This window comes from Falco peregrinus, chromosome 6, assembly GCF_023634155.1.
Source record: "Falco peregrinus isolate bFalPer1 chromosome 6, bFalPer1.pri, whole genome shotgun sequence".
Lineage (NCBI taxonomy): Eukaryota > Metazoa > Chordata > Aves > Falconiformes > Falconidae > Falco > Falco peregrinus.
The window spans coordinates 24,114,503-24,140,939 of NC_073726.1; the positions used below are offsets into that span (position 1 = coordinate 24,114,503).

The window sequence follows — 26,437 nt, forward strand, 5'->3', positions numbered from 1 at the left end:
AAAGTACTAATGAAACCATGAAAAACTTCTTTTAAAAAAATACCTTCATTTAGCAAGATATTAATAATAGCATTTATTTACTGTATTACATGCAGTTTTATGTTGAATGCTGTTTTCTCTAGTCATGTGTTTAAAATAGGGTGAATATTTCACGTGGACTAAAGTCTTCAAATCATGTGGACTAAAGTCCTCAAATCAATATTCTGACTTTAATGAGATTGTGAGGAAGCACTTCAGCTCTAAATAGACAAAATTACAGATGGCAGAAGATACAGTGATGACAAGAAAAATGATGGGGAAGTTTTGTAACTTGCTGAAGTTACTAGCAGTGTGGTTTTTCGCCACTTTGATATTTTGCTTTGGAATCAGGAGTTAAATAATTCTATATGAAGAGATCTGTGCTGTGCTTTTGATCGGTAGGGAAGCTCATTTTGTCACTGTGCTTCTGCAGCATATAAGCAAAGGCTTATTCGTTGAGAGTCCTCTACTGATGGATTGCTCCTCTTGAATTCTCTTCCTCCTCTGTATCTAATATCAGATGCAGGCTCTGCTGTCTACTGCCTTGCAAGAAGGAAAAAACTAAACATGCTGTTCACATTGGTTCCAACACAAATGTTTTTGTATTGTGGGAATATTCTGACCCATTTTTTCATCAAAGTTTTACTAATAGACTTCTTTGATTAGGTTGTGCTTAGGTCATTTTAGGGAGTTTCTCATTTTTGGATGCATCATTTACATTTGAAGAGCTAAATAAAGAATCACCCATGTGAAATTTCCCCAACAGCTTTGATTCACCAACAGGAATTAAACCTTAGCTGCAAAGTCCAGAGGCTCCTGGTGTCTTGGACATGGATCCTGCTTGTCTTGTCTCTGTTTAGTGATTTACCTGAGATACCACTTCCAAATACAGATTTCAGTCATTAACTTTTTACATCTCTCCCAGGAAGATGCAGCTGTGCTCACATTGCAAATAAAATGTGTCTGTTGTGGCTAGTCCCAAACACATTTTGCATGATGAAACGTAAACCTATGTCAGAGTTACTGGACATTTTAAAACTGTAGGGCCACACGGATAAATGAAAAACCCAGCAGTTTTGTACTTAATGGGAGTCAGGAGCAAATCCTTGTATAATAAAGCAGGGGTGGCTTAAATGCTAAAGCCTATACAAACAGAATAGTATTGAATAGAATCTCTGAACAAGAGAGAAGTCAACTTTAATTTTTAATAATCTTTAATTAAGCAAGCATTCACAACACTTCTGGTATTTGTGCATTAACACAACTGTCTCTGGGTAGCCAGAGTCATTCTGTCGTATGTGGGCTGGTGTCAATTGATTTCTCTGCGGTCAGTAGCTGTAGCTGAGTCCCTTTAAGTTCCATAAAACTTCCCCCCTTGCAGAAAATCATTCTTGTCTGAGGGAGGAGGATTTGATCTTTCTTCTTTTAGGATCAAGCTGGGAGGAAAGTGTAAATCCATATTATTCTACTTATCTCCGTGACATTTCCAATTTCTACAGATGCAATCAAAAGAATTTGGCTCATTGATCTTCAAACTCTTTGACAATTTCACACTTTGAGCTGAGTGGTGTGACCAGCACAGTCGCCTTATTGCTTTTCAGCAATAAAAGTTTTTACCTAGATCAAGATAACACGGTTGCTGCATATGAGATACGAATCATGGAGATTATTATTTGTTTACTGGTAGGATACTTATTTTCAAACTGAAATGAACGCTTAGATGAGTCATTGCACACATACCCTGCCTTGATATTTTTAGGTGCTAAAGCCACTATTTCAATGAGGCTGGGGTGGGGAAAATTGTCCGTAATATTTCGGATGTACAATTAAAGTGCCATCTGCCTCTGTGATGCAGCAGATGCATAATTGATATTCACTGCTGATTTGCCACTTGATTTTCTGCAGACACTGAATGCTGGAATTGTTTATACGGTATGATCCTAAATACCCATGTGAGAACTTTCCTCCTCACATGTTCCCTACCAGAAGTATCACCCCCATCCCTGATACTCAAAATAATGGAGTCATTAAAAGGTAATTTATGGTTAGCTAAGGCAAAACCCTACAGGAATACAGTGAGGAAGTATGAAACAAGTTTTCAAAAGGAGTGGCTTATTCCTGTAGAATCCTGGTTTAATATAGGAAAGCTTGTTGGGAAAATGGAAAATGCTGATCCCAAATCTGATTACCTTTGTGCACTGATTTAAATGTAGGATGTAGCTAGGATTAAAGGAAAAGAGGTGGATTTAATTTTTTCTCCTTTTTTTTCAGAGATGGGAACCTTCTTCAGGGGAAAAAATTTATGTAGAGTGAAACCCAAAGGTCAACAGCAACATCAAAGGAACAATTTTCCCTAGGGCAAAGACTATTTAAACAAAAAACGGAGGCAGAAACCACAGCAGTAAATTCTGAACAGATGGGAAAACAGAGATGTGCTACTTTTTTGTTTTGTTTTGGTTTTTTGTTGTTGGTTTTTTTTTTTTTGTTCCTCCCAGTGTCATTACTTTCAGGAAATGCAATCACTAAAATCGTGGTCCATCAGCAGGTGTTAATTTTACCCTGTGACTAGCTTCTAAGATTCTCCTTCTGAGAATATTCTAGACCTAAATCTGCTCATGCAGAAATAAAAGCAAATATGATCAGTAACTTCAATGGCAGGGGTTAGTGGCTCTATGTTATATTACTGCCCCTCTTTTTGGCAGCAGTGGCTTTTTAGCATATTAGTTAAAGTCACTATGAGGCAGCAGTGATTGTCCAGGGCTTTGCATTTGGCTTCGAAGGAAAGAAAAATTGGCGATACAGAATCTGAACCTGGCTTTGCTGCAAGTGACATTTTGGGTCATCATTTCTTAAGCCAGCACCTGGCTCGCAGGAAAAGTCAGCTCTCTGGGCACTCAGAGAAACCAAGTTCCATTTTGTTGCAGCCTGTTCCCTTCCTGCAAGCCGTTGCCTGTACATGGCATCCAGCACAATGGAAAAGGAACCCCTGGGTCTAACCAAGGCTGAACACTTGCTGTCATATTTCAGTGTAGCTAACGGTAATAGCCTAATCATATGTAAAGGGCATCATGGCTGATAGTTACAGCATGGAACTCAGGTGGCAGCATAAGCAAAGAACCAAGTGAGGGGCTAAGGATGCTGCAGAAGGAAAACACAGGAGATGCTGGGGAGTGTCTGGGAAAGGGGAGATGGGGTCAAACCGGAGGAACTGGGGTGCAGTGCACTGCAGATCAGCCTGCTTCTGCTCAGGTTTTCTTTCAGATCTCTATTGCTGTCTGAAGAAACTCACCAAGTTAAAGACAAACAGAGGGACAATGCAGGAGAAACTGTAAATCTGACTATGTTAATGCTGTTAAACTTTGAAGCAGGGAGAGGAATTGCTTTTCTCTGCAAGACATTTAGTCACAGCCATGCTAGGTGCTCTGTAATAAATGCACACAGAAATCCAGCTACAGCACAACGTATGGTTAATTTGACCCATGTAACTTCTTGTTGAGGTCTAGTTGGGCTCTAACGTGGAAAGATGACAAGATCTGAAGAAATTTCACACTGTTGCTTATGTGTGCTTGTGGATTTTATTTTATTGCATTATATTTTATTCCATTTTATTTTTCTTATTTTCACTGTCTTTCTCTGATTCATGTAACAAGCTTTTGGCTATGCTTGTTGCAGAAAGATTCATCTTCAAGTTTGGTTTATGCTTACGGAGAAGGTGATGCATGAAAGGGACAGTTGCAGTCTCACAGCACATGTAGTGCAGTGCTCGAGCTGAGCCTGGAGCGTGTTGGGAAGCACACAAGAAATTAGGAGACAGCTTGATAGAGAAGGATAGGCAGAGGGGACTGGACTGTGATTAAAGGGAGCTGGAAACTCACACAGATATGGGGGCAGCATAAAGCTGGGATCCCAGGTCTTGCGAGGAGCAGGCTGAGCATTTCCCTGTGACACACATCTGCTGACTCAGCACCATCGCTGTCTCGCTGCTACTCCCTTGGCTGAAACATGGCTTATTCTCTCAATTGCACTGTACTACAGATAAATAAATCAGCTATAGAGAAAATGGCCTTGAATGTTACTGACTGTCTGAAGTGTTAACACAAAGTGTCAACAAAATGAGTTTTCTATTGCTGTTTAATTCACATGCTTAAAAATAGAACTCCAATGACATATAAACTTTCATTCAAATAAAAAGGTGAAAAATAGTCTTCATTTGATACTTATCACCTTTGCAGTTCCTAAAAATGACTTGAATAGCACACCCAGGTCCTTCAGCAAAGACAATCCCAGGAATGGCTTTGCCTTTTCCCATGGGAGGAGCAGTCCCCACCACCTCCCCCAGACACTTCCCTATGTGCAGTGCGTGGACCTTGTGTCCCCCCACAGTTTGCAGGGGTTTTGTTTGGGCATGATGAGGACAGTTAGCAGATCCTCTGGTGTTAACCAGCCAAGTGGCTTCTGCTAAAGTTGTATCCCAGTGCTTCCATGCCCCTTTGTCCAACACTGTCAACACAGCCTTTAACAGTCCATTACAACTCTCAATCTTTCCAGAGGCCTGTGGGTGACAGGGGACGTGTTACACCCGCTCAATGCCGTGTTTCTTTGACCAGGAGTTTATGAGGTTATTTCAGAAATGAGTCCCACTGCCCAATTCAATTATTTCTGGGGTACTAGTTTTTGCCTTTCACAAAATTTTACTTTCAAGGCCTAAGATGGTGTTTCGGCAGTGACATGGTTTACAAGGGTATGTTTCTCGCCAACCTGTAGTTGCTTCCACCATGGTGAGTATGTAGCACTTGCCCTGGCATGTTCATGGCAGTGGTCCCACACTGTCATTTTGCCAGGCCTTGCCATATAAAAAAGCCAGCCACCACCTTCTATTTCAGGGAGATTTTTTTCATGTGGCTTGCTTGATTGCAGCATGTTTCACATCTATGAGTGACCTGTGTGATGGCCTCCATGGTCAGGTCCACCCCTTGATCACGAGCCCATCTGTATGTTGCATCTCTCCCTGGATGTCCCAATGTTTCATGGGCCCATTGAGCTACAAACAGCTCACCCTTACACTCCCAGTCCAGGTCCACCTGAGGTACTTCAATTTTGGCAGACTTGTCTACCTGTTCATTGTTTTGATCTTCAGTGGTGCAGCTTTTGGACATGTGAGCATCTACATTATGTACCTTTAGAGTCATGTTTTCTACCCAGGCAGCAATGTCCTGCCCCAATGCAGCAGCCCAGATGGGTTTACCCCTATGCTGCCAACTGGTCTTCTTCCACTGCTGTAGCCACCCCCATAGGGCATTAGCCACCACCCAGGAGTCAGAATAGAGATAAAGTACTGGCCACTTTTCTTGTTCAGCAGTCTCTAGAGCTAGTTAGATGGCTTTCACTTCTGCAAATTGACTTGATGCACATTCTCCTTCAGTAGCCTCAACAGCTTGTCATGTGGGACTCCACACAGCAGCTCTCCACTGGCGATGGTTTCTTACCACATGACAGGACCTATAGTAAGCAAAGCATAACACCTTTCATCTTCTCATAACTCATTATATGGTGGTGTCTCTTGGGCATGGACCACCTCCTCAGGCAATGTTCCAGAATTCCTGCCTTCTGGCCAGTCTGTGATCTCTTCCAGGATTCCTGGGCAGCTGGGTTTCCCCAGCTGGGTTTTCTGTGTGGTCAATGTTACCCACTCACTCCATGTAGTGTTGGTTGTGTGATGTGTAGAGGGGATGTTTCCTTTGAACATCCAGTGTAGCATGGGCAATCATGGTGCCAAGAGGAGATATGCTTCTGTGCCAACAGCTTCTGAAGTGGCTCAGACCCCCTCATGTGCTGCTAGTATCTCTTTTTCAGTTGAGGTGCAGTGGGCTTCTGATCCTCTACACCCCTGGCTCCAAATGGTCAGTCTCGGGTTTCTCCCGATGTTTTTGCCAGAGGCTCCAGATGATCACACTCCCCAGCTGAAGTGTCAAGCACATTTTGCACAGCTGGTCCTGTCCAGACAGGTCTGAGAGCTACCGCACAAGCTGTTTTCTGTTTGATATGCTTGAAGTTGTCTTGTTGCTCAAGGTCCCACTCAAAATAGGTCTTCTTTTGGGTTACCCAATAGAGAGGGCTCCCAAGCTGACTGTAACCTGGTATATGCATTCTCCAGAACCCCACAAGGACTAGGAAACCTTGTGTTTCCTTCTTGTTAGCTGGTAGAGACACAGTTGCTATCTTGTTGGCCAGAAGATAGGCTCATGGTGATGTCCATCCTGCCATTCTATTTCCAAGAACTGAATCTCCTGTGCAGGTCCCTTGACCTTGCTTTTTTTATGGGCAAACCAACTTTCAGAAGAATTTGAATTACTCTTCCTCACCTCTCAAACACTTCTGCCTTCTTGCCCCTAAGGACAAGTTCAGCAAAAAGCTTTGCCTTCTGGATCCTTCCTTTGCTTGTGGTCCTGGCAGGAGAGGGCAGTGTGTTCTCAAATGCTTAAATATGGATCCCTCATGAGAGCTCATGTTTCTGCAGGCTTAGGAGGGCCAATGATGGAGATTTCCCTCTTCAGAGGCAAAACCTCCATGGAAAACAAAGCAATGTGCTTGGGGGTGCTAGGATGGCTAATGGCACCTGCTAGCAATTCAGATCGCAGCTACCTCATAGCAGCTCTGGTGACACCTCATTCCTCTGAAGGCATCACCTGCAGGTGACAATGTACATTCATCAGGAGCCGTTAAAGTTGTTCTGGCCCTCTGCAGCACTGCTCAGTTTGTTTGTTAGCAAACTACAGCTTGTGATTTGCTTTGGATCTCCAAAAATATTTGAGCAATCCTAGGGGACTAGTCCCTCGTTCCTCCAGATGGTGGGCTGGAAGTTCCTCCCAGTGGGAAGAAACAAGTTTTCTCTCCTGCATGTCTCTTCCACTACAGCTTTATTAGATTCATTTCTGGTTCTGCCAGTCTAAATAAGGTAGCAGCTTCCCCTCAGAGAAGTGTTCAAAGCTTCACATAAAGTGTCTTAATTTTTATCGTGTAGTGCTGTACGTGGCAACTATGAGCTGCAGCATTTACAAAAACATCACAGCATGAGAAACCACACTGAGGGCTTCCAGAGCACAACATCGGGGGGTGTGGGGGGTGTGGGGGGTGGGGAGGGTGTGTGTGTGTCTGCTGTGATTAGAAAAAGCATTATGCTATTGCCAGAATCAAATTGTCTGAAGATGTCTTGGTAAGCAGCAAGTAAGCTGTACTGAGTACTAATTAGGGAGTACAAGAGAGGTAACATTACATCTTCAAATTGCTCTTTGGGTTATGCTGGGTTTTGTTAATATTCTCATCTAAAACCTAATGCAAATTGTCTCATGATATAGGCCACTACTGAAAAAAAATATAAATTTGGTTCTACACATAAATATTATGTTGCCCAGCTTTGGGGAATGTTTCCATCAGAAATTTCCCTTAGAAGTGTGAGGGGCTTTGCTGGGAAGCAGAAATTGATGGCTTTCTTGTCCTAGGAGCTCTCTGTCTTTCTAAAAATAATCTTTTCTAGCTGTGGGGAAAAAAGCCTTCACAGGACAGAAGTCAAGATAACTGCAGCTGAAAATTAAGCTTGCAGGGAATATGGGATGGCATCCTGTGGAGCGACCTGTGCTGTTGAAGGGATCAGGCCATGCTAGGTACCTGCATCCCAGCTGAGATGCAGTAGCTGGCTGTGGGGATGCTCCCCTCCTTCTCTTTGTACTTCTCCTTGACAGTCTAAGTGAATTGATTTTCCTTTGCTTCGCAGCAGATAAAATTTAACTCCAGGGTGTCAGCTGGGGAACCGTAACCTCAGTGGCTTCCACTGTAACAGTTGAGGTGGTGTTATCATTCCCAATAGGGAATAATGCAATAGCACTACTCATGCAACCTTCTAAGAAAACAGAAATGTCATGTTTTGAAGGTCTGTCTGGTTTTTTTTAGCACACGATGGGGCACCCCTGGCAGAGGTAAGAGGATTGACTTCCTTTTCCCCTTAAAACCAGGAGTCAGCCTCCTGTTAGGAATTCACTGCCTTGTTCCTTCCCACATCCCAATGATAGCTGGGATCATCTAAAACTTATTCGCTTGCTCACAGTCATACATCTATAGGCTACCTCCCTGCTATTGTGTTTGCATTAGCATGACACCCAGATTTTCATTGGAGGCAGAAGCTTATTTTAACAGCAGCTTTGCAAATGTGGTGAAAAAATTTAATATTTCCTTTTCATCCTTGAGTCCTAATCTTCTAGATCATTGTAAATTGGACATTTGTCTCCCTTGGCTGGCCAGGATGACTGCATCCTTTCTAAGTTTTCGTCTGGAGAAATTTATAGTAAGATTTAAATATAAAGTGAGTGGTCCCCTTTAAAGTTACATATGCTAAAGGAATGTGACTTATGAATCCTGTTAACAGTAGCAGCTGCTTGAGAATGTCAAGCACTTTGTCAAATCAAGATTTTGCTGTAACACATCTTGCACTAAAAGGGTTGCTATAAATTTTGTACTGTGCCAAACATTTGTATGTACCTCCAGTATGTGGGCTGTGTTTGATGCTTATAGAAGTCGAGTGTGTTTTGCTTTTGTTGCTGACTACTGGAGGAACATGTGCATATGTTTGTGTAGCTGAACAGAATTAAAACTCATCTGGACTGGAGTGTTAACAACAGAGAATGCTGCTGCCTGCAGTAAAACCAGGAGATAATATTAAACTGCAAATAAACCATCCACCTTCTGTTGGGAAGACCAGTTTTATTTTCATAATTTCCAGTGGCCAACACAAGTAGCATCTTCTGGATAGAGCAGATTCAGTGGAGAGTAGAAATTTACTTTAAAATCGCCTCTATGAAATATTCATATAAAAAATTGCTTCATGCAGTGAATATTTGAACAATTAAGAGTCTGTTCACTGTCACTTTCTGGCCTTGGGCTAAGCTAGGGGGCTGGCTTGAGGATGGTGGTGTTTGTAGCCTGCCAGCTGACTGGTACCTATGGGATCATACTGGAACAGACGGGAAGACCAGCAAGCCTAGAGGACTGTCGTGGGTTAGCCCCAGCCAGCAGCTCAGCCCCACACAGCTACTCGCTTGCTCCCTACCCCCAGTGGGATGGGGGAGAGAATCGGAAGGGTAAAAGTAAGAAAAACTCATGGGTTGAGATACAGTTTAATAACAAAAATAAAATAAAATAAATAAAAATACTAAATTGTAATGAAAAGGAAAATAACAAGAGAGAAATAAACCCCAAGAAAAATAAGTGATGCAAATAAAAAAAAATTGCTCACTACCAACTGACTGATGCCCAGCCTGTTACTGAGCAGCAACCCCCAGCCACTTTTCCCCCCAGTTTATATACTGGGCATGACGTCATATGATATGGAATATCCCTTTGGCCAGTTTGGGTCAGCTGTCCTGGCTGTGTCCCCTCCCAGCCTCTTGTGCCCCTCCAGCCTTATCTCTGGCAGGGCTTCAGAAGCTGACAAGTCCTTGAGTTAGTGTAAGTAAGCACTGCTCAGCAACAACATAAAACATCAGTGTGTTATCATTGTTCTCATCCTAAATCCAAAACACAGCACCGCACCAGCCAGTTGGAAGAAAATTCACTCTATCCCAGCTGAAAGCAAGACAAGACAAAGCAGCAGCTGATAAGTCCCCTGCATCCAGGCACCAAGGAGTTTCTTGCATTTCGGTGTAGCTTACACACAGGACTGCACAAGTCCAAGCTCCACCAGGAAGCCTGGCTCTTCTCTGCTGCCCTGCTCGATGGTGGCAAGGGATGGTTATGGGGACCAAAGAGCCACCAGTGCCTGAGCAATGGCCAGGAAAGATGTCTTTGTGAGCCCGAAGGGATCTGAATAGCAGGGTGAAGTGTGGTCATGGGTCCAAATATTGCAGCAAATATATTCAGACCTTCTTGCATGAGGATGGGTTGTCACAGCTTCCCAAGTCTCTCTTGAGAAGGGGACGTGGTACTGCCATGGCTGGGGGCAGGCATGTCTTCAGATCACGTATTGACCACAATGTCATGTTTTTAAGCAACATTGGCAATTTTAAATGAAAATAAAACACCAACAAAACAAAACTAACCCCCAACAAACAAACAAACAAACAAACAAATGGTTTGGGGATTCTTTGGGGGAAGCCTGTCCCCTAAAACCCACCCACTTTTCTTCCTGAAATGAAAATAATGGAAATATAGTATTTTCAACTTTGCATGCTTCACCAGCAAAATTCTGCCTGTGCAAATTCCTGGTGCTCTTGAGCTCTTTTGTGGGTTTACTCTCTTTGAAAAAATATCTTTGTCTTAATATCATACTTATTGTTTGACCCCTGAAGGTATTAGGGCTTCTGCAAGGGGTGGGAGCAGCAGAGTGATCTCGGGCTCAGCCTGTCCCTTGGCACCTTTCTGAGTTGGGACATGAGTGTGCGCTGAAGTGGTCTGCTAGCAGGTTGGGTTTGGATGTTGTCTCAAACTACCTCTCTAATGATGAGGCCATTTCACAGTGAATCAGTGAGGTGGCTGCTCTTGTGGCTAGATCTGAAAGAGGTTTTAAAACTAAGTCCCCAACATGGCTTTAAAAAAATACGAGGGGAAGCAGGGGGCTGCGATTTTGCCTTCTTACTTGCTTTTCTTAGGAGGGCTAAAGGGTTGTGTTTCTTTTGGGTTGCCCGTTTAAATCCTGCTGAATCAGGACAGAAAATTACTGAACGCATGAGAGGAGTGCAGCAATCATTTGGGGTCAGTGAACTATAGATTGCAATATTCGGCAGAGTTATTGCACTTGCCTGTGAGCCACAGCCGAGTCCCTGCTCTGCCCGCCGGCAGCCGTGGGAGAGGAGGGGAAGGCTGCTCTGCATTTCGTGCACTTGGCCTTTTCCATTGTGCCCCCTGAGTTATCAGCCCTTCCTACCTGCTGAAGCCTTTCACACAGCATTATTGATTATTTTTAATTAAAGGGATCAGAGTTATATTCCCCGGTTGTCAGTTTGGTTTGTGTTACTCTGTTGATTATCGTGACTCACTGAGATGATGAAAATAGCCATCATGGTCATGCAGTTTAGAGGCAGAAAACCTGACTAGCCAAGGTAACTAGTTTTGTTTGACTTGGCGTTCGATTTTTTTTGCCTCCCTGGCTCTGCCTGTATTGTAAGAGGTATTTCACTGTTGCTTCCCTGAGGCAATCTACCAATAATTCAATGGCAGCTGCCTGTTGTTATTCCTTGGTTTCTAAGCCTCTGGATACTAGACTTGAATTTTGAGGACTTGTTTTCAAGCACTGGCATACATTTTCTGTATGCCTGTGGGCAGTCTCCTTCACTTCTCGGTCTCTTCTGGTTTTGTAAATGGGCTCAGTGCCCTTTTTGCAGGACCACTTTATGCATCTCCAGTGTGTGAGGTATTTTTGCAGTCCACTAATCCAATGATGAGAGAGAGGAGAAACATAACAGGTAGCTGACCTATGCACAAAGATGAACATACACCGAAAAAGGGGGATCTTGCTGGAGTGGATTCAAACTCTGCCTCCTCACCAAGGGAGACTGGTGTGAGCAGAGGTTCATGCCACAATGGGCAAGCCCTAGGCTGCTGTTGGCCATGCTAGATATGACTCCTAGCTCCCTAAAACCATTTAGTTAGCTGAAATAGACAATCTCACCATTGCTACCATGACTCAAGATATAACAGCAATGGGAACTTTCAAAGTAAACTTTATGACCAAACTCTGCCAGCCTGCTTACTGATGACATGCAAATTACAGAAGTTCAAACATTCACATTTAATGCTTATAGCTGTGTCTTTGATTGCTAATGATGTTGATTCACAAAGAAAAAGCTTTCTAAAATAGACTATTTCATGTACCACACCAAAAGCAAATGAAAGGATGTTGCATATAGCATTTTTTTGGGTCATGTTAAGCCCTGTCTAAACACCTCAGGACTCATAAATTAGGGGGAAATAAAATGTGAATTACCAACTAATGAGCTAGTCTTTAATTTTTAAACAGAATTGTAACTTGAACAACAAACATGCACATTTAGCTGTGAACTTCTGCCCTTAATTTTACTATGCAGTTGTCAGAGTTCTTTATTATTTATTCATGTTACAAGATCAGCACAAGCATTTTACACCTCCTAAAATGCTCATACTAGCAGCAGGTTGTCCACCTATAAACTTCTGATGTGAACTACCTTTGCTGCCCATCCTCGCAATCAGAGACTGTTTGAAGGTGAAAGACAAGATGCCAAGCCCCTAACACAGAAAAAGGCCCTTATAACCTGATACAAGAAAAAATGAAAGTGATTTTTTTTTTGTTGAACTGCATTTTCAGACAGGCTTTCATCAAATATTCCAGCAGCCATTTTCTGTTTTTCTGCTGAGTGTGAAGATGCCGAGTACTGGTGAAAGATAAGTAAGAATTCCTTTTTGTTCTGGGCTTAAATAGCAGCCTAATACTTTAGAAAAATCTGATCATCAGTGGCCTCGTTGGTCTACAAGAGCGAATGAAATTGCTTGGCTGGTTCAGAGTCTGGGCTATGAACATCACTTGACCCTGAGTAAGGAAATCGTGCACAGGGTTGAATTCAGCTGGTCTGATCATCTGCTCTCCAGTGAAAGCCAAAGAAGGAAAATGGGTATGTCTGGGACACTGACCTGTTTTGGAGAAATTAGATGTTTGAAACTGGACAGACTGTGACTTTGAAGTATCCATTTCCCTTTTATTTACCATAAACGGAATATAAGGGACTGGGTTAAAGCTAAAGGAGGGGAATCTGTCCTTGGTGAACTCTGGGTGCAGTCCCTGACATCTTCTTACATACTTTTGTAGAGGTGTGATGCCATAGAAGAAGCAAACTGCATCACTTGGAGCACTCTCTCAGTTCTAAACACTTATTCCTGGAGTACAAGGCTCAACACCAGTATAGCAATGCAGTTTGACCTTATGAGTAGTTTAGGCAGTAGACTTTTTAACCAATAATTCCATACTTACATTATCTGTCTAAAATACGCTTTCAGGCTTCAGCGTATCTCTGGTTTACAAGGAACCTGGCTAGCCTGATGCATGGGTATATGTATAAAAAGATGATGGCCCAGTGGATAATTAAAAAAAGAAGAAACATCACTGAAATAAATGTGCATTTTAAAAAGCAGAGAGAAATATCTGATCTTGAAGCCCAATAAGAAGACTGATGAGCAGATCTTGATGAGTCAGCTAGGTCCTATTTGCCAAACTATTTGAAGTTTATATTATCAGGCAAACAGAGGAAAGGTTTATCCCCACATATTCTTCTTTGGAGTCTCTACAAACAATATGCTACAGCTGAAATAAAATTATGACAGTTGGGACTATAAGTACTGATGCTATTATTTGAGAAATGCAACTACATCAGTTTTCTGCTGTGTACCATATAGAATTTTGTTTGGAAATTTAAAGCCATTTTGCTCTTCATAATGTTGCCTTTGTCTTTTATAACACTTTCAATCTCTTCATAATACTATATTTTGCTGTGAAGAGGCTAAAACCCAGCAACAATTAATATTAATAAATGTAAACTGGACCAGGAAACTTGCTGTGGCAGACAGCCAAGTTATAAAATATTGTTTGCTTTGACTCTTAGACAATGCTGCTGAGAAAGGTACTATATAAACTGTTTTTCCAGATAAAATTAAATAGTTATCTGGGTGTCTGCAGATAGAAAATACTATCAGGATTGACTTGGTTCTTGGGAGTTTTTATTTTTAAATCTACCTTGACAAATATGAAATAGAGAAATAACACCAGAAATGTAAACAAGGAATGCAGAACAGCATTTCTTCAGTGGTTTTAAGCAAGACCCTCATACATAACTCCCAAAGGAGGTGATATTCACAGGCAACCTTAGCTAGTGACAGTCAGCAAGATGCTCCATTGTTCCATAGGAAAGTTGCTGCTGTTGTGGCAAATTACAGCTTTTCTGTAACAGAGTAAAAGGTTTACCCCATTTGGGAGCAATTGGCTTGACATGCTAAGATGCTTAGGACTTCACACTGTGTTCCTTCTCACATTGTCTTGGCAGAAGGACCTCATTCAGATTTGTAAGTCAACATGCCAGTGGCCCTGGATGTGCACAAGTGAGGGTAGCTGCCAGCCTACTAAAGATGCACTTGAGGTGCAGGAACTATAATGTATGGATTGATTTGAACACTTTGTTTTTGTAGGCAAAAAAATTCTTTGCCAACTTGGACACTCCTCTGATTTGCACTAAATTTAATGTTGTTTAAAGACAGTGTAAACAGCTGGGGAAAAATAAATGACTGCATGTTAAACTAACCTCAAAAAAACCCTGCATCTGCAGAATATTAAAATCTGAAGAAAATTGAAAAATCGCTTGTCAGAGATCATTTAAAGTCACTGAGGATGGGATCCATGTCCCCTAAGAGGCAACTCACAGATTCAGCTGCTCCGTCAGGATGCCTATACATGCAGTACAGGTTTACGTTATTGCCATTAGTGGAGACCTAGCCAGTGGAGCTGAGAGATGGTCTGAAGAGGCATCTGCTTTAGGTACAACTGAATCCCCACTTAAGGTATTCATTAATGTGTAATGGGTGTGATTCAGCGACTTAGCCATAGGCATCCAGATCCACTTCACATGCCTTAAGATATCCAAGGTTTCCATCCACTTGTGTCTGCTGGATGCGACCCAGGACCAGAAGGATACCTCCAGACCTCTGGAGTAGCAGCTGGTGGCAGGGCAAAATCCCAAAAGGCAGCTCAAATGGACCTATGCTCCTGTGGGGGGGGCACCTGGGCTGTGTTCAGAGGGTTATTGTGTGGTGAAAGGAGAACTGAGAAACTTCAGGCTCGCTCTTAACCATAAACCATAGGTGCTGAGGACATTGTCTAAGGTGTGAGTTTGCTGGCTTTAATTTGCATTTGTCTAGGCATTGATGGTTCTACAGGTGCAATTTCTGTGTCAGCCTTGCCCTTCTGTCTGGGCTGAGGCTCAAGTCTGCATCCTGTGGTCCAGGGCAAGATACTAGACCCATTCTGACAGATGAGTATTGGTGCACGTCTCTGAATCCCTGTAGTAACTCAGGGCAAGATTGCATCCTGGTTCTGTGCATCCACATAGGGCAGGCGTGCCACAACTTAGTCTTGGAGAATACTTTCCTGATACTTTCTCATACTACTACGTATAGGAGTGAATGGGGTGGAGACTGCAGGGACAAAGGATGCAGTTTATAGCTAAGGGGAAAAGCAATGGTTAGAGTGATGTTTCTACAGCTTAGTTCCCCACTGAGCAGGGCAGCTGAATGCCAGCTCTTTCCTGGGGAGGATGGAAGGAGATCGTACCCAACAACACATCCCAGCCTCTGTGAACAAGTACAAGTGACCCTCACTGCCCTCTTTCCTGGCATTAACACATTGATAGCTGCGTGTTTATTAGCTTTGAAAACAGATGCTGTTAGTAACAAGAAAATCTGTGGGAGGAAAATGGTAGCAACAGACACACGCTTTAAAAATTGTGCTGAAACGTTCTAATGTCGTTGTACTTTTTTAATCATTTTTTCCTACCATCTCTGCCAATGCCACAAGTAGGACATAGCCACAACATTGTACCTCCAAGACACGGAATCTGTATTGCGTTGGTGTTAGCTACTAATAGGATTCCAGTACAAAGCACTTTAATCCATTGCTAAGTAAGTGACAGTGTAGTAATATGGTTAGAGGAAAGGACATGGCTAACATTGCTACTTCTGCTCTTCAAAGACTTAGTTTTATAATCCTTTGCAAAAGCCTTTGTTCAGGTTTCTGGAAGTAGTTTGTAACTGCCCACACACGCCTTTAAATATTGTCTTAAGCCCTACCGATGTATTTGCTGCAAAATTCAGTCTATAATTAGTTATGCTTTCAGCCTCTGAATCACCATATAATCGTATGTTGTGTTGGAGCTGTAACTATTATCTTTAATATTTCAGTAGGGTAATTGCAGTTTTAAAAAACAGTGAAGTTGTCACCAGCAGATCCGTAATTTTATCATCACTGCTAAAGCTTCTGAACTTGAATATGGCACCTGGTCAAGTATAACGTGTCAGCCTCATGTCTGAGTAGGAGATAATGCATACTTCCAGTCTCGTTCTAACCTCACAGGTTTCTGTGCTTGTGTGGGCATATATTGGCACACTATCTGCTGATCATGCTGGTGCTTCTGAGCTGGTGGATTTTTCTGAGTTTAAAGCCATATGTGCTTATGTAGTTGAGGTCTATTGTAGTTGAGGACTTAACGCTTTCCTCACCTCAATCTTATACTGGGTCATTCAATCTGGATAAGTTTATTCCTTTTCTGTACACAATGAATGAGACTTTAGTTGTTTGAAACACTTGGTTGAGATGCATCTGAAATTTTTCAGTGCCTATAGAGTATAAATCTAATGAGCCTGGGATGCCTGTATAATAGAAATAGAGCTGTTCAAATACAGACTCTTGTCGATGCAGCCTAGGTTTGGCTAGGTGAGTTGCACCCTAAACTCCCATTGAGTAGACTTCAAATTGTCTCAGACAATTTGGTCAGAAGCTTAGACCTATGCTGTAGATGTGTAATCTTAGGTGACATAGATCCTGTCATTGATAAGATTACCAGACTGGAAGCTCTTTCTCCATTAACTCATTAAAAATGCACATACAGCACTCAGCACAGTAGTCCTTGTGTTCTGTTGAAAGAGGTCCTGCATGTTTCTCTTTTCCCATAATGGTATCCATACGACCTGTCTGGATGCCAAAGTCTCAGCCTAAAGGAGACTTTGAATTCTGCCCAAAAATATATTCAAAACTGAGGTCTTACACAGTGCTGCTGAATGGGACGGTGCTCAGCATCCTTACTGCAGCCCAGTGAGACTTACCCAAGTGTCTGAAGCATGTTGGATCCAAGCTGGGAAATGGAGATCTGGGGAAGCCACGTTGCTGAGGTGTTGCTTTCATTTTCTGATTTTTATGAACTGCTAAGCTGCAGGGAAGGTGTGTATGGCAAATGGGCAAAGAATTGGGTATCATTGTATAAAAAATGCAAGTGCTAGGACAGGCATGAATTACACCTGTTCTATTGCTCTGCCTGCAGTGCAGTGGGAAATTGGGACACACTGCACTAAGTAAAACACCGGTTTGTCTTGTTCCTTGTTCAGAGACCCTGGCAAGGCCACTGAGCCTGTGACAATGAACATCTCTTCTAAAACTCACAGCTGTGTCTCTGCATGGCCAGATCATGGACTCGCAACTCTTGCTTCTTTTCTGCAATATAAATAATGAACTATAAAGGCTGATGCTTTCACAAATGATTTAGAGACCTTATTCCCTTGGCGCTCAAAGAAAACCAGGCTGTTGGATTGCTGTAGAGCTCATGAAAATGTTGTCCCTCTAATATTAGTGGGTTGTATTAAGTAAATATCCTGGAGGTGTTAGCCTTACAGTCAATGGAACTTTGGCTTCTAAATGTCTTTGTGAGTCCATTGAGACAGGCTTTGTAGGAAGAGTTAATATCTTCTACTAAAGCAAGTGATATCTGAGGAAAAGAGAAGAGGCTTTGGGGCATATAAGCTATTCTTCAGGTCATCTGTATTGTGAGTCTAGACCTTAGTTTCAAAGTGATGTACGAGCCCTTCAGAATGTCACTCAGTGAGAAGATTTACAATGTCTGACTTCTTTCTCCCCCTCCTCTTTTTAGTGCTGGTGTAAATCAGAAGTGGTTCAGTGGAGCTAGGCTGTGTCAAGCTGTCCAAGAGACAGCGGCTGTACAGTATATTACCAGTACTGGCTTGGACAGAGACAGTAACTCTTACCTTTTTAGCACATCTTTAAAGATGTTGGACAATTCTTCGCTCCCTGCCGTTTTCTTTTCTCTGGTGGTCTCAAAGTAGAGAAAAGTACATAACTCCTGCAGAAAAAAAAAAAAAAAACCAACATCAAAAAAACAAAAAACCAACCAAACAAAAAACCAAGCAGCACCCACCCTTTAACTGGAAGATGGAAGCTAAAATATTTCTTTACAAATACTGTATGTTGCTAAATAAGGCCATGGCTATTTTTACCAAATACTGGCTTTTTGGAAGCTTAATTGTCTTCATTCTGCTCATATAAATCAAAATGATACTTGTTGGCAGGATAAGCCAAAATAGAATCTAGTTGTTGTATTGAGCTGTGAAAGTTTCAGATAAACCAATTTTGTTTCTTTTTCCTTTTTCTTTTCTCCTCGGGATATACCCCCCCCACCCCCACCCCCCGCCCCTTCCTCCCCTGCCCCAACCCCTTAAAGCAATTATAGCTATGTCCTGTGACCTGCCCTCATCTTTCTCTGGCTTGCCTGCATACTGCAAGGCTTGTCACAGAATGCATGGGTCTCTCTGCTAGCCCTGCATGCAAAGGCTGTGAGGCTAAATGCAAGCTCTGAGGCTGTGTCCTATCTTGTTGCCAGGGAACAGTGACTAAGAAGTGTCTGAGCTAAACTCAAATTTAGGAACCATCTTTGCAATGAGCTGCTTATGTGACCTTGGGCAAGCAATTTGTGTGGGGTGAGATTCCTTCCTTCCAGTGTTAGACTCTCAGTAGTTAAGACTCCAGTTTGATGGAGGACTTTATGGGAGGGGAGTGCAAGAGAAGGAGAATGGTCCTCTACTATCGATGTATGTCTAAAAATGGGACAAACCTCCCACTGGGGACATCTGCTTCTCTCCAACTATAGCGTGAGCCCAGATGTGTACCATAGACCAATACCTAACATTTGAACATCTATAGGGCTGTGAAAGTCTTTGAACTCTGTGTTAATTCCTGTCTGGCCCAGATATAATCTCTAAAGCCTCCACAGTCATCACAAAGGTTTGGTGGTAGGTGACACGTAGCTGCAACATCAGCAAGAGTTTTTTTGTACATCCTTAGATTTCGGAGGGTTGTTGGAGGTTAGCGCTGAAGGGATGACTAATTCCTCCATCTTCCTCACTGTATTTCTGAAGCCTGAGTTATGCTGTTCAAAGTAGTTCATGGTCATGGTGGGTCCTTATCTCTAAGGACTGCTGACCTGACCCACTCTGGAGATCCTTTTCTTTGAAGGTGGCAAGAAGGGAACTTTATCCAGCAGCAGTGATGGGGTGTTAGTGGATGGCTCATGGCAACCATTGCCCAGCAGCATTGGGAGCCAAATGAATCCAGGTGAGCAACAGCAAGCACAGGACCAGTCTGTGGCAGAAAGTTGATTCTGGAATAAATATAGCGAAAATCTGCCTTGAGGTGCCTGGAAGGTGGGACCTGCAGCTTGAATAACTTCTTTCCAAACTAATTTGATCCTGGTGGGACAATTCTGCAGCTGTAAGTGCATGTTCTGCATGTAAATGTGTGCATCTTGGTCTAAAGGATTTCAAGTGTCCTATGAAGGCATTTGGAGACATTTGGGTGAGAAAGTGAATGACCAGTTCACAACTTCTGATTTCAGATCAAGCAAGTTTCCCCCAGTAGGAGAATTAAGAGACTTCTTTCCTTATAGCCATTTCATTTCAAACTCTATTCTATTTGATAGAAACCTGTTTCATTCCACCAAAGGGGAAATCCTTTTTCTGGTCTCTTCTTATGAACTTAAAGGTGAAAAAATACTTCTGTTGATGCTTTGACAGTTTTCTGAAGCATCTACCTTAGCTTTGATTTTCTCTCCTCTCCCTATTAATTTTTAACACTTGTTAAAAGATTTGTTCTATTTGTGAGTTGTGAGGTGTCTTAATTTACAGACAGCTCAAGTATACCTTGCTGTACTTTCAAAGTGTAATTTTTTCCCCACTTCAAAAATTTAATTCACGTCCTTAGCTACCATACAGAAGCATAACTCCTTTGAATCTTATGAAACTCTCCTGATACACACCTGACAAGGCTTTTGACCTTGTTAGTTATGAAATATACCTGATTTCTCAACAAGAACTTCACACTTGAAAGAGTCCTTTGTCAACTACAGCCAAAGCCTTGGTTTTCATTAGAGGAGAAAAAAATCCATTTTTGTTTATCAGGAACTGAGATTGCAGGAAATACCAAAGTTATCAATATTTGAATAGACAAATTAATAATTTTTATCCAGAAAATACATGAAAATACAACTTTCGTTTTGGAAAACATAAAAAAAAATTTTCTGCCAACCTCTCAAATGCTGTTCTTTTGAAACATTTTATATATTTGAAAGATTTCTCCTCTACTTACCTGTTTTTCCACACTGAGCATGCACAAGCTTGCCTGAGATACTAGTAGTAGACACGAAAATTAAACAAAGAACTCACAGTCCAGGCTTGACTGTGACCTATGGGAGAGATTAACAGTATTAACAGTAACATTCCTTGGGAGAGTCCTGATTTTGTTTTTATCTCTTTCTGTACATAAAATGACCAGAGTTTTGTCTCCTGTCTCCACCCGTCAGTAAAGAGGAGATATTTGGGGTTTTTTTTAATGTTTTTCAGTTGAAGAACTCCACAAATCACAGGACAACATGCAGGCACTTTTGGTCATCTCAGCTGCAGTCAAGCCAGGATGAGGATAAAGGGGTAAAAGGGCCACAGTTGCAGGCTGTTGTCCCAAGGGTAGTGCGCTGCAGTTTTAGTGCCAAATCAATCTGGTTTTGCTGGAGAAAGTATTTATTTGGATCTGTGCAATGCACAAAATGTTGCTAAAGTTTATTAGCTCAATGAAGGGCCATGCTGCTGCTGCCATATATTCTTGTAAAGCGAGGATGAAATACTCAGGCCATGGTCAAAGAGACCATGAGATATATCCTGTGGGAGGTTGATCAGGGCCTCTCTGAGAGGGTCTGGACTGGATCTGTACTGCTGATATTCTGCAACCCACTGGTTTCTCTCAAAGGGGAATTTGGTGTTTACGGGTAACCTTTGACATGAGGTGTGTCCCTTGGGCAGTTGGTGTAGGTTAAAACAGCAGGAGCAGACTCCATCATCCTGCCACGTGCTACCTAATAAATGGCAGATCAGAGAAGCACTTTAAAGATGTTTTTCAGCTGTAAAATTCACTTCAAGACTTCACCCGTTCCCCTGCTTTCTTCTACCTGCCCTCCCTCCCATTTCCTTTCCTATCCACCCCCCACCCCCCACCCACCCCAGCCTGTGATATTTGATATCAAAGAGTTTCGGTTGAAATGAAGCTTTCATTCACACTCTCAGTCTTTGCTTTGTTCCTCCCCAGACTCAGGACACTGAGAGCCTGCTCTGGGGACAAGGCATTTGCTGGTGTTTTGTTACTGGAGCATCACAAATGCACAATTCACCACTCCGGGGCTCTGCTTGCTTTGGTCCATCTCCAGAGACAGACCTGTCTGGTGGCCTATGACCCTGCTCCATCTACTCCAAGGCTCTGACAGGTGCCACATGGATGAAAAGAGCTTTGAATACCTGACAGAGTGCCTCAACTCTCACTTGTTTGTCATGTTGGAATCTTCTTTTTGGGGGCAGAAATACTCTGTCAGCATTTGTTCAGAAAAGGTGGCATTGAGATATAGTTGTCTTGCTCTGTGTGCTAATCTGGGTTGCAAATTAATTCCTCCGGAGCATGCTACAATTGTTCATGCAAGTACCAATGCAATGTACCATTGCTTCTGCAGGACTCTGCAACCAGCTCTCTTTTCTACTCAACAGACAGAGGCACAGGACAGTCTAGATGTAGAGAAAGAATCTTTCCTCTCTGGCTTCCCCTCCTTCCTTCCTCTGCACACTTGGGCAGTTTCGGTGGGATGCTCTGGTGGCACAAGGGGTTACTTTTGCGTGCACCTTTTAGCTTGAACCCCCCAGTACAGTTCCCACCATTTAGCTACAAAACCATATAACTTCTTCCCTCTTCTGCTCAAAGCTCTGCTCTGACTTTCTTCTTTTCTTTCTTCCTTTCTAAATCTTATGTCATCTCTGCTCTTTTGCTCTGCATGACAAATTTCTATTGCTTCATAAGGTGGGGGGAGAAAACGTAACAACTGCTTCTCCCACATCCAGATCCTTCCAAACCTGCTTGTGGTTGGTCTGATCTCAGCACAGCCACAGAAATCAAGTGCTCTGCTAATTTGAGTTTAGAATTGCACAAGATCTTGACAACAAAAGTATATAAAGACTGAAGCAGACACATTTCATAAAACTGCAGTTTTGCTAGAAAGTAGATCTTCATATATCCTGGAATGTATACATTTTTAATGGACTGATTTCCCAAATCTTCAAATGCGAGAGCATAAAACTTTTTGTTCTTCTTATATGAAGCACATCAATTGTCCAAGGAAATCACAATGATTATGCATTGTTGCAGTAAGCACATGTATACTTATTGACATTTGCTAATTAAATTTGTTCTAACAAGTAAGGCATACCCTGAAGAAGGTGTAGTGTAAACATGGGCTTGAGAGGGAGGAAGTGTTGGGAAGGAATAATAGTTAGAAATATGGTAATTATTTGTTTCTTGTGATCCATTTAAAAGGCAGCCAAAAAAAAAAAATTCACAGAAAGCTTTGAAATGCAAAATGTCCCTGTTTCAGTGGCCTAAGGTCTGCCCTAAACAAGCAGGAGAATCCCAGCTTCATGTATCCTGAAAAGTTAAAACCACAGGATGTCTGAATTTCAGCCTGGGTGCAGATGTAAGATAGATATCGACAAAAGTAAGCTGAATCAGTTTATGTCATCTTTTACGATGAGCACCAGTATGAAAGATCCCGTTCCTTATGATGTTCTTATTGATCAGTGCTTTTATATCAAAGCAGTTAATAGTAAAGCTGTAAAAATCAAAACCTATTTTTCTTCCTTGTTCAAGAAAAGGCAGTTTTGGTTGCATTTGTTGCCTTTAAGTAGATCTTTTTAAAAAAAAAAATTAAAGCAGTGAAATATCCCTTTTCATTGTCTCCATAAGATATGAAAAATTCTTTCTCAGGTATGACCTCAGCTGGGGGATATGCAATAGCACTTGCAGACAACCCTCCTCCATCTCACTCTCAGGTATTGCATCTTTTCCCTCTCTTCTCTCCTTTTGCTCTTCTCACTCAGATATGAGCCTCCAGGTCACCATCAGGCTCAGCTGGAAAAGCATGTCCCCTTTCCCCACCAGGTAAGGACTGTAGGGTGTAGTCCCGTGGCATCACCTTAGCAAGCCTGAGCGCAGTTCAGTACCTTCATCTCCGTTATTTGCAGAGCAGCAGATGGTCTGTGAACTCTCACAAATCAAAGTGCCACTTGTTAACAAAAGAAATATCGTGGGAAGTTTATTTTAAAATTATAATGCCTTCACCTAAACTGCTGACTTAGCAAGGTGTCACTCATACTGCGCCAGAGCCCCTGTGTGTTGAGACATTCTCGGAGAAGCCTCAGCCTTTCCATTCAGTCCGGTCTTCGCTGTCTCCACCTAAACTAGCTGCTCCGGCCTCCCCTTATAGGCAGCACAGGCAAACAGGTAGCTTTGAAGCATGCGTCAGCCATTTTATGTACCTTTTTAAGGTGAAATGACTTTGAAGTCGTATTTCTAACTAAAAAGGAAGCAAAATAACTGCCATTTATATGTGGGAGTGTGGGAGGGGTCTGATGGATATCATGCAAGTTGTCTTTATCTCCTTACCATCTAGAACATGTCCAATAAAGTTCAATATGTAATTTCTCTTGAACTAGGCACTGCTAGTTGGTGCTTTTTCAAGTCTCTTGTTAGCTCCTGTCAATATGAAGAGTCAATATTATTTATGTCCCAGAGCAATATTTTCTGTGTGAAAAAAATCTATATCTGACGTAGTCTATAAAGACTGCTCTTTCTAAACTAGGAAAAAGGATGTGTCAGTTTTAACACTAATATAATCCCTACATTTCTAGTGTTGCCATGTTTTATTAGCCTAATCTGAGTACTACAGGTTCACGAAAATGCTGCCACACCCGGCATAAATTTGCCTTTTCCCACTCTAAAGATGCAAACCACAACAGATAAGATAGTACCAAGAGTGAGAAGTAGTTTGCTTGACAGACAACAGTGCTTCCTAATTTAGGGCTACTGAGGCTTCAAAGTAGCATTCAAAATGGGGCAATACAACACTGGGAGGAGTGGTCAATACCCCAGATGGGTTGTGCTACCATCCAGAGGGAGCTCAACAGCTTGGAGAGATGGGCTGACAGGAACATCATGACTCAGCCAAGTGAAATGCAAAGTCCTGCATATGGGGAAGAATAACCCCATGTGCCACTACAAGTTACAGCTGACCAGCTGGAAAGCAGCTGTGCAGGAAAGGGGGGTCCTGGTGGACACCAAGATGACCATGCACCGGCAGCGTGCCCTTGCAGCAAGGCAGACCAGCAGCCTCCTGGCTGCGTTAGGCAGAGTTGCCAGCAGGCTGAGGGAGGTGATCCTTCCCCTCTGCTCAGCACTGGCAGGACACATCTGGAGTGCTCTGCCTAACTCTGGGCTCCCCAGTACAAGAAAGACACGGACATACTGGAAAGAGTCAGGCAGAGGACCATGAAGATGATGAAGGAAGCTCTGTTTAGATGCAAGAGTAAACTTTTTTTCTGTGGAGGTGACTGAGCACTGGCACAGGCTGTCCAGAGGGGCTTGTCTCTATCCTTGGACAGGCTCAAAACCCAACAGGACATGTTCCTGAACAAACTGCTCTAGGTGACCCTGTTTTGAGCAGCATGTTGGAGGAAATCATCTTCAGAGGTGTCTTCCCACCTCAAGCACCCTGTGATGTGATAAGCAAAGCTCAAGGTGGTGTGCTGAGTCCAGCCAGGCTTGGGCTTCAGATGCAGAATGTGAGACATGCCTTTGGCAACCTGCTGAGAGCATACGCTGATACTGCAGTTCCCTCTTGAGAGCATCTTTCTGGGGCTTGCACCAGTGCTTCTGCTGCTCTGAGGTGTAGGGCATGAGGTCAGGTGGTCTGATACCTTCTGGGCTTCTAGCTACACTTGGAAGTCTCAACGTATGTCAAATGTGACATACTTGTGCTCAGTATCAGGTTTTGCAGACTGCAGGTGCCTTTGCTGCAATGCAAGACTGGATGGAATACTCTTTTCATTGGCCTAAAAAGAATGTTTTTTGAGAATTCCTTTGGAAATATGTTTAGTGCAACTATTGCCTAGAAAAAGCAGAATTTCACTGTGTGGCAATAAGCTGCTTTATACATTCCACAAAGCGGTGTGCTACCTGCAACTTAGTTCATTGTTTTAACTCCTCTGCAACGTGCCTTCAGACGGTGCTGCTGAATGTGTGCTGCATAGCAAATCGGTCTGTACAAAGCTTTACATTTCCATAGGGACAGAGGCTGTAGACATTCCAATGCATAAAAGAATACAAACTTAAACCTTTCTCTCCACAGATTAGATACTCTCCATTTATTCACCAGAGCCCAGAGTGCAGCAGGTAGTATAGGGAGAACTCCAGCAATTCTCATTGCTGTATTATTTTATGAAGATTAATGAACAGAGAAGTGAGCAGGAGAGCTCAGCAATCTGATAAATCAGGGTGTTCAGGCCCGTTTGTAGCAAGCAAATAGGTCTGGGAACAGCATGATACAGATGAGAGGTGTTCAAATGTGTTCACTGGTTTCAGAGAGCTCCAAACAAAAATCCTCCAGTGTGATCTGTCATTTGTTGTAATTACGGATTACAACCAGCAGTGGAAGGCATCTTTGGAGGGTACCATGAGGAACAGCTTGCTTTTACTGACAGAGTGAAGTCCATGAGGAACAGCTTGCTTTTACTGACAGAGTGAAGTGTGGACTCTGTGGACTGAAAGAAGCTGTTTTGTTTTATACGTGGAGCGAGAAGAGAAGAGAAATCTTTTGGAAGGTTCAGGGTTCAGTGGTTGGGTTTTTTTAGTTTTATTTTTTGCAAGCATCTTCAATTTGAAAAGATTCAAACTATGTGAAACGTAAACCTTTTTTTTTTTTTAAAAAAAGGGCTTATTCAATTGAAAGATCTGAATTGTTTTTTCATGCTGCAAACCAAACTGCTTGCGATGACATTTGAAAGACCAATACCTGACATTTTTGGAGAGTTCAGGAGGTTGCAATTAAAATAACATATTTAGTGTCTTGACACTAAATATTTCTTGCTTAGCTGTTTGCAAGATCTGTGCTTAATAGTTAACAGAACCAAGTTACAGCTAGGTATGCTGGAATAATGCCATGCCTGCAGAAATGTGAAGTCTGCGGGGTTTTGCAGGTCAGTGATGACCAGTGCAGAAGGCAATGGTGGAGCTAGGCAGAAAGAACTTCACCCTCCCCTTCATCTTGCTGCTTTCCAGCCCTGATGGAGACCTGTGGTGACAGTGTCCATATATAAACCCCAGGTCAGCTCTCTCAGGTCCCAGGGCAGGGTGCGGCCACTAGCTCAATGCTCTCCATGACTGATGATCTCCTCAGTAGACACAGCGGGGTCAAGCAGTGGAGTGGTGTGGACAGCA

The 26,437-nt window shown here is 42.5% G+C and overlaps 1 protein-coding gene and 1 long non-coding RNA gene across 3 annotated transcripts in view; one reads left to right on the top strand and one right to left on the bottom strand.

Moving 5' to 3' along the window:
- Positions 1–26,437, top strand: part of FRMD4A (FERM domain containing 4A) — a 387,455-nt gene that overhangs the window by 9,596 nt on the left and 351,422 nt on the right. The gene's annotated exons all lie outside the window — the stretch shown is intronic.
- The window catches only part of LOC114012878 (uncharacterized), a 28,220-nt gene continuing 2,912 nt past the window's right edge, over positions 1,130–26,437 (bottom strand). The window contains exons 2-3 of the long non-coding RNA XR_003555602.2: positions 17,833–17,927; positions 1,130–1,454 (exon numbers count right to left, since the gene is read on the bottom strand). This is a non-coding gene — a long non-coding RNA (uncharacterized LOC114012878). The remainder of the gene's footprint in view (positions 1,455–17,832; positions 17,928–26,437) is intronic.